The following is an 8,226-nucleotide window of genomic DNA, read 5'->3' on the forward strand; positions in this document are numbered from 1 at the left end:
TGTCAGGCAGGTTTGTCTCCATCTCACCAGCAGCATGGTTTATGAAAGTGAGGGCTTTGTGATTTTCTCTGTCAAACCTCAGGAAGCCCCTGGTCAGTGCACACAAGCTGAGGCTTTTTCACCCTAGCAGCCTGGCCAGAGTGAAGCAGCAAACCCCACCAGGCCACTCCCATCCCAACCCCTGCTCCAAACAGGGGCAAGCAGGAGCTTCTCAAAGAGCTTTCCCTAATCAGGCAGCACGACCAAAGTCTTTGATAGGCTCCTTCTCAGAAAGGCCTGAGATGTTTGGTTGAAGATTTTCAAACAAGGCATCCCCGAGGCACACACCTGGTGAGGGCTGTTTTCTGCCAAACAGTTGAAGTTTGGCAAACTCTTTAACCAACTGAAAATGTCGTCTGCTAATAGGAGGTGTCTGGCAGTCATTCCACCTGGCAGTTATGCCAGCCCCACCTCTCATTTTTTGGATCATTTAATACAGCAGTGAAGAATTTTTAAGGGAGTATTTTTTCCATTAGAATTTAATAATCTACAACCGTGCTGCTTCCTCATACCCCTTTGAGCTACAAATCGCACAGAATTTTAAACCAGCATGTGGAGTTTGGAATCACTAGCCAATTCCCATAAGCTTCATAATACTGGGAAATTTGTAACTGAACGTGTAGGTAAAAAATGAGAAAAAATATACTAAAATTGTTACTTACTTTTCCATCTTGAATACTCTCAGTATACGTTTAATTATTTTAAAAGCATGTTTCTACATGTTCTAAAAATTATTTTATAAACAAGAAATTAAAGTATTACTGCTATGTTCCATCCTTGAGTTTGTTTATAGTATTAGCTCTGACCATGCCTTGCTGCTTTAAACCAGAGAAAAGCAGTAAAGGACATGAAAACTAAGAACATTTTGGTATATGCAACTTTTTTTGTATATACAAAGTTCGCTTACAAGCAAACTTTGTAAGAAAAGAAAAGATTTTACTCACTTTGACTTGAGTATTTATTAGTATTTCTGTAGCTAATAGATTATATCCTCCAAATAATTCTCTAGCCTCTAAAGCCAAACACGTATTTAAAGAACTGGGGCCTGCCTTTCTAAGTCTTTATGGCTGTGGATTACTCTGTCTGCACTTTGTTTATTTGTTGGATGCCAGCTAAAATGCAAAACCCTCAGGTGTAACAAGTTGCTCTCATATTGCATGGCAGAGTGTGCTTTATTCTGGTCTGTGAAGGGATGAAAATGTTCCTGACAGTGGTAGTCACAGCATGACCTCATTGAGTTGCCCAGTGTGGCTTCACCTATTACAAGGATAAACAGATTACAGCCAGTAAAAACTTTTATAGAATGTCAGCAGTAGGAAGAAAAACACAAAACTTTATCTGCCTGATCAGTCCACTGGTGTTTCAGCTCTCTCCAAGTCTCCAAATGCTTTAGAGGAAACGGGAGGACTCTGGCAAGCACACATCTGTTAATATGCAGATGGGGAAAATTGCTAATACAAGTTATTATTATCTAGCAGGTCCTAAAAAGTGGGGCTCTATAAAGGCAGCCTGTCCTTTTCTGTCACGGGGCATGACATTGATGGATGTGCTGAATAGTGCCAGTGGGATTACAGCTGCTCAGGATGAATTTGGTACCATACTGCAGAGTGAGCATGCTGAGGACATGGAGCATACCTGGCCTGATTTGTGCCTGGATAAATTCTGCTTGCTGGAGCCACCCAGCAGGTGACAGCCAGAGTTCATACTCTGCAAAAAGTGGGGGTTAATAAGTCAAATGAATGTGTGCTTGGCTTCACAAAAGAAGGTGCTTTAGTTTAGTGCACAGTCCATCTATTCCACACACCCCCGGCCAAATAAAGGGCCCCTCTGCAGAAGACTGTAAGTGATGCTAAGTAATAACCAAGGGAATTAAAAGATTAAATGGGAATAAACGGCCAAAGAGTCACAGCTGAAGTTCTGGAGGAAGGGAAGGGAAGGGAACGCCCCCGGGCCCCGGGCGCGGCCCCGCCGCGCTGCCGGTGCCGGGCGAGCGCTGCGCGGCTTCACTTCCCGGCGAGCGCCGCCGGGAGCGCTCAGACAACACCGGCCCTGTGGCAGCGGGAGCCGAGTCCTCCGGGGAGACAGAGCCGTCTGAAGTTGGAGCGCTCTGAAAAATGGTTGTTATGTATTTTGATTACCGGACAGAGCGTATTCATTACTCCCATTTCTGCGATTCCACGTGCGAGTTAATCACAGTATTGCAATGGGAAATGTTTTCATGATTTGGAGCACTCGGATGAGTTTAAATTACACATTTCGTAGGACTTTAATTGTAATATCTCTTTATATAAAAAACCTTGTAAATACTCTTTTAACCTCACTGCATGAGATGTACAATTTTATTTTTTTTTGGTAGGGTTTTTTTCCCCAAATGAAAAGCTGATGATGAGCGGATTGCAGGAAATTCTGTTCATTAGCCGTCGGCTGTGGAGAGCCTGTGCCAGAGGCCTCACGTGGTCGCCTACCGACACGCAAACAGCAGAATTAATTAATTAATTAATTAATATTCCCGGCGAGTTCCCGGGCGGCGGGCGCGAAGGGGTTAACGCGGCCGGGTCCGCGCGGGCCTCCCTCACTCGCCCCTTTCTTTTTTCCCCTCCTTAATTAATCATGCGCTGCTCCGCAATTTCAATATGGAGATGGCGAGCAATTATTAATGAGCCCGCGGGCTGTCCCGCGGCGCCTCCGGCCGAGCCGCGGCCGCCGCGCCCCGGTGGGTGTGAAACCTGCGCGCACAAAGGCTCCTCCTCACCGGGAACACGCCCCAAATCCATAAATAAATAACGAGGGAAGGGCTTTTGTTCGTCGCGCCGATGGCACATGACCTTGTTGCTGCGCCGTGCCCCTGCGCTTGCCCGGAGAGGGGAAAGCGGGGGGTGCGGGCGAAGCCTCCGAGCTGGCGTTCCCTGGCAGGAGGCGGAGTGGGGGGGTGGATTTAATGGGAAATAATACAAATAACCCCCAGATCCAGCTCTGCCGGGCAGGAATGTGCACGGGGAGGGGCGGAGGGTTGAACAGGGAAATAGCAGGAGTCGCCGTGGCTGCAGCGCTCCGCCGCACAGCGCAGCGCCGTGCCCCGCGCTGACCCCGCGCACAACATGGCCGTGTTCGCCCGGCCCCGCCGCCGCTCCTCCCCGGCCAGAGGGGGGCTCGGGAGCGCCCGCGGCACCATCCCGCTCCTCTTATGTATTTATTTTTTATTTATTTCTGTTTTTTTTTTTTTAATCTCCTTTCCTCCTCCTGCCGCTATGCCCGCTATCCACACCATGCAGTGCACGACTAGGTAAAAACCCCTGACGGGCAGCAGCTACTTCAGTCAGTCAGGCTGGGGTTTTTTTTTTTGTTGTTTTTTTTTTTTTTTTTTTTGGGTTTTTTTTTTTTTTTTTTTTGGGTTTTTTTTTTTTTTTTTTTTTACGGAGCCTCGGTAAACGAGGAGCAGCGCAAGGTGGGAGGAGGAAGCGCGGAGCGGAAGGGAGCGGGGATGAGCGATGAGGGATAACAAAGAGTCAGGTGCAGCGCCCTCACGGCCGCTCCTGGATGGCTCTGGTCTTTAAGCACTCCCCTCACAATTAAATAAGAAAACGGGAAAAGCCGCGGAGGCAAAAGCCGCGTTTGTGCCGGCAGCTGCAGCGCTGAGAGAGGCGAGTGCATTGTGCGGGGAGCGGGTGGCGGGCGGCCGTCCCACCCCACCCCATCCCACCCATCCCATCCCATCGAATCCCATCCCATCCCGGGGGAAGGCGCGCCTGGCGCGGGCACGGCCGCACCCCGCGCTCGCACCGCGTCCTGCGGCTCCGCATCGGAGCGGGACTCCCAGGGCTGGATGTCGCCGCGGAGCCAAACAAACCGGGAGCAGAGACGGGGATTTCAGCAATGGCGAAAGGGGGGCGGTAGGAGGAGGGGGGGGTAAAAAAAAAAAATAAGGGGATCAGGATATGATAAACAGCACTGAAAAATGGCAGGAGGATAATGTTTACTTTTGAATCCCTGGCCCGCTGCCAGGCTGGCGCTGGTTTTTAGGTTAGCAGAGGTTGGAGGAAGGGCCAGACTGAGGCGGAGCTTGCTGCTGTCAAGGAAAAAAAAAAAAAAAAAAAGGGGGCTGCAAATTGCTGTTCTCAGCTTTTTTCCTCTCCTCTCCTCCACCCCCGCCCTCCCCCGAAAAAAGGCAGTGCTTTCTCTTAGGCTCTTAAAAATGATGCAGAATTTTAACCATCTGCTGTACCCGGAGCTCTTTGCTGGTGCTGCACAGCTGAATATTTGCAAAGGGGAGAATTTGTAAAGCTTTCTGAAATAGCAAACTGTTAGCGTGTAAAATATTTTAGGGAATCCTTTCTTTAAAGAAAGATTCTATTTAATTGCAGACTGAGAAGTGGGTATTAACAGAAGTGAAACGTTTTTAGCCTCCTGTGGATTTTTTCTAGAAGAGACACAGGTGTACTGCTCCATCACAGCTTTGCCAGCGTAGCGTGAGCAGTCGGAGACTCGGGCACTGCACAGTGATGAGAGCTGATCTTCTTTGTAACGCTGTGATTTTTTTTATTTCGAGGCTCTCTCTGGAAGTGTAGATGTAGCTGAATGCAGCAAAGCCATCCCTTTACCAGCTGTGTGTGTTTATATGGGAGTAAAATTATTTAATGAGCAATATGGGGACTGGCAAAGGAGCCACGGAACTGCCACAGGCTCCTGAACCACCACAGTATGTCCAGTGCACAAAGGGAGACTATCACTAAATAATAAGGGATGGGGGAAAGCCTTTTGAAGTGGTGAAGCTTAAAGGAGAAAGTAGAAGGAGTCTTTAATGTGGAATCCTTACTCGCCATAAATTAGATTAACTGTTTAAATGCCATGAACAGCGAATTAAATATTTCAGATGTTCATAAATCAGAATATAATGTTTGTCCGGAGTAAGAGCTAAGAAATTGGAGGTTATTGGCTCATAATTCATCTACATATTTAGGATCAATTCGCAAGTTATAGGGAAAAGAGATTGTAGTGAAATATTTGAGGCATGCAGTTCCTTTGAAAATGCAGTTTGGGTTTTCTCTTTTAATATCTGTCAATACCAGTTTGTTACCTCAAGTCACTAGTTATTTTTTGTAACTTGAGGACACTATTTTCCATAAATGAAACCTCAAATAAGTATTAAGAAAAGCATTTACTTTCTGAAGCCAATGTAGAGGCCTGGCTAAGTTTCTTAATTCAATTTAAATTTATTTTAAAAGGCTATATTGTAGTGCAGATGTCTCATAGTCTGCGTACATTTTCTTATTTGTAAAGCTGAAGATTGGGGCTGTATTTTGTCACCTGTTGCCTACACGGGTCAAAAGGGGCAGGAGGGAAGAAGATTTACTGATCGTGCAAGCTTTTGCAGGGAACCGCAAAAAAATGTTCATCATTTCATTACCGATTGGTAAAAAGCTGCCACTTTTTTCCCCTCTGCTTTTATGTGCCCTAGAAAATCGTACAATATGTGTGCTCCTAACAGTGCCAGAGAAGCATAATGAGGTGTTTAGTCACAGTTTGGATGTGGTATTTGTAGAAAACAGTGCAGGAACTGTGGGCTGGATTTTCAAGGGAATAGTCCTTGTAATCCAAGGCTGCCTAAATCCCAAACTGGTATCCAGGCAATAGCGGCACTAAATTCTCAGTTTGCTTTTTGTTAGGCTCCTGTCTGCTGAACGTTTTCCTTTTCTTGCAAGGACTGCAGCATGGCTGGGCATTTTGGTGGTGGGTTTTTGTTGTTTTGGTTTAGGATTTTGGGGGTTTTTTTTGTTTTCTCTGTTAACCCTTGGATATCTGTCGCTCCCTTTATTGCAGAGCATCTCCATAAATAGGAATGCAGACAGTCTGGAGTGAGTGTGCCTTTCTGATACGGAATTCATGGATGGGAGGGCTTGGAATGGTCAGTCTTTGTTTTGTGGACCAGTAAAATACTAATGTGTTAGCATTTTCCCTTATTGTGTATTTGGATTTAAAAGTCAGTGGTGTGGTGGAGGGCTCCAGTATAAATGGCAGTCTTATCTAATATTCTGCAGTTTAGAGATCAGAGATGTTTTTGGGAATAACCATGTCTGAAAGACTTCAGTATTGATGTACTTTGCAAGTCAATTATACATATTTTACTGTATGTGCAAATATAGCATTTTGCAGGCTTTGGGAATTCAGAATTGTGTATTGGAAACCTGTTAGGATGCAGGACTGTATGGAACTGCAAACACCTCGACTAGTAGTGAAGTGCATCACTTGCTTATAGCAGTGTTTTTCTGTGGGTGTACAATTGTACCTGAATAAATGTGTAGAAGATGCTGGCCTTACAAAATCATTTTGGATTTGGTGTTATTTAATATACTACCTGTAAGGTATGTTGTCATCCCCTAACACACATCTCAACATAACCTCTGTTCTTACTTTAATACTAGTTTGTTCTTTCAGCAAGCATAATAGGATGAATCTGTGAATTTAGGGTATAAATTTAGCTCTAAATTTAAGTAGACAAGCAGCTTATTTTAATATTAATTTCGCAGTCCTAATGATCAAAACAAAAAAAACCCCAAAAGTATCTTGGTGCAGTTATTTGCAAAAAAAATAGAGCTAAAGTTGCTGAACCCTAAATATTGTATTTCTGCTTTGTTGTTGAGTGCTGGAGCTGGTTATTTGAAAACAAGTAGGTTTTTTTTGAGATATGGGAGAAGTTTGCTTTCTCACTTTGAATTCGTATTGACTATTTTCTGGTTAAATAGAATACGAAATGTAGTGTAATTACAGTGTTGTTTAAATAATGAATTAAAGCCAGCAGATGACACAATGTGCAAAACAGTTTATAACAACAATCAGTTTCCAGATAGTTCTGTGTACTGCCAAATTATAGATAAAACAAATTGTATGAAATACTATAAGAGTGAGGACATGTTGTCTGGTACTTGTATGCAGCATCATTATTACCTGTAAGAGTTTGGGTGATACATGAGCCAGGAAAGTCTTCCTTTTTTTTTTCTTTTTTTTTTTTTTTTTTCTTTTTTTTTTTTTTTTTTTTTTTTTTTTTTAATATGAAGTCATAGATCTGCCTGAGTGTCATATCCAAAGAATCCCTGAAGAGACAAGTTCTGGGATGTCTCTCTCAGCTTCTAGTGTGCTGGCATCTATTACTGCTACAAAATATATAGGTTCATCTGAAGATTCTCTGAAAAGCTCCTGTTCTGTGAATTTTTCTGGTACCAGTGGACAACACGTCATATAAAACTCTAAAAAGAGATATCCAGAGGGCTTAGTTCTGCTGTCAGCATAGGACACGTTTTCATTATTTTTTTTTCCTGTGGTTTGAATAGAGATTCAAATCAGGCCTACCAAATTTGTTTGAAATGAAACAGAAAATACAAATATGGGTGTGTGTGTAAATATATTTATTTGTTTCTAATCTGCCTAATTAAATCAGCAATATGGTATCTGATGTCCATTAAAAATATGGGGTTTATTTTGGGGTTTTTTTTCAGTGCCTGACTTGGAAAGTATTTAGTGGTCAGTGGAAAAAAATGAGGAAGAGGAGGGTGTGGCTGCTGCTGGAAGGCTCTGGCCCTGCAAAGGGTCCCTGGCTTGTAGAGATGTGGTCCTGCATCGTCACAAAATGAAGACCTCTTACAGGTAAAACTGAGCTATTCTTTTTTTGTTGTTGTTATTAATCAGAAAACAAGCCAGCATCTAATCCTGCTGTTTCGTATGCCTGTTTCTGAAGCCTGGTCAGTGGCCCTCACTTGAGTTTGGTAGCTTTATTCACATCTTGTTTTGCTCCAGACTTGTCAATTCTTTCCCTAATCAGTCATGACAAGAGCAACAAAAACTAGTTTAAGCTCTGCAGAGTAATAAGAAAAGTAGTTTGATGTTTTGTTTATTCTGAATAGCCAGCGAGGGACTGAGCCTGTATGTGCTGGAGTGGATCTGTACCCACATCTGAATTTTCATTTCCACTCTGCATTGTGCCTTTAGTTCCTGGGCTGGCACATATACACACAGATACTTCTGTTCTATAGTTCTTTATATTATGGCCACAATTACAGCATCATAAAGTCTTGAAATGAGACTGAGAATATTTTCAGGTTACAATTCTTGTGGGATGAAATTTTGACAGTGTTTTAAGCAAAACTGGATGCTGATTTGTTGGGGTTTTTTTTGAGACATAGGCCCCACTTGTTA

General features: G+C 43.7%; 1 long non-coding RNA gene across 1 annotated transcript; it reads left to right on the top strand.

Annotated features, from left to right (window-relative positions):
• The first annotated feature begins 3,439 nt into the window (after positions 1-3,439).
• Positions 3,440-7,923, top strand: LOC120501626. The gene is made up of 3 exons (XR_005627359.1): positions 3,440-3,929; positions 5,857-5,941; positions 7,530-7,923. It is a non-coding gene; the product is annotated as an uncharacterized LOC120501626 (long non-coding RNA).
• Positions 7,924-8,226: the final 303 nt, after the last annotated feature.

This window comes from Passer montanus, unplaced genomic scaffold (assembly GCF_014805655.1).
Source record: "Passer montanus isolate IOZ18808 unplaced genomic scaffold, ASM1480565v1 scaffold20, whole genome shotgun sequence".
In the NCBI taxonomy this organism is placed as follows: domain Eukaryota; kingdom Metazoa; phylum Chordata; class Aves; order Passeriformes; family Passeridae; genus Passer; species Passer montanus.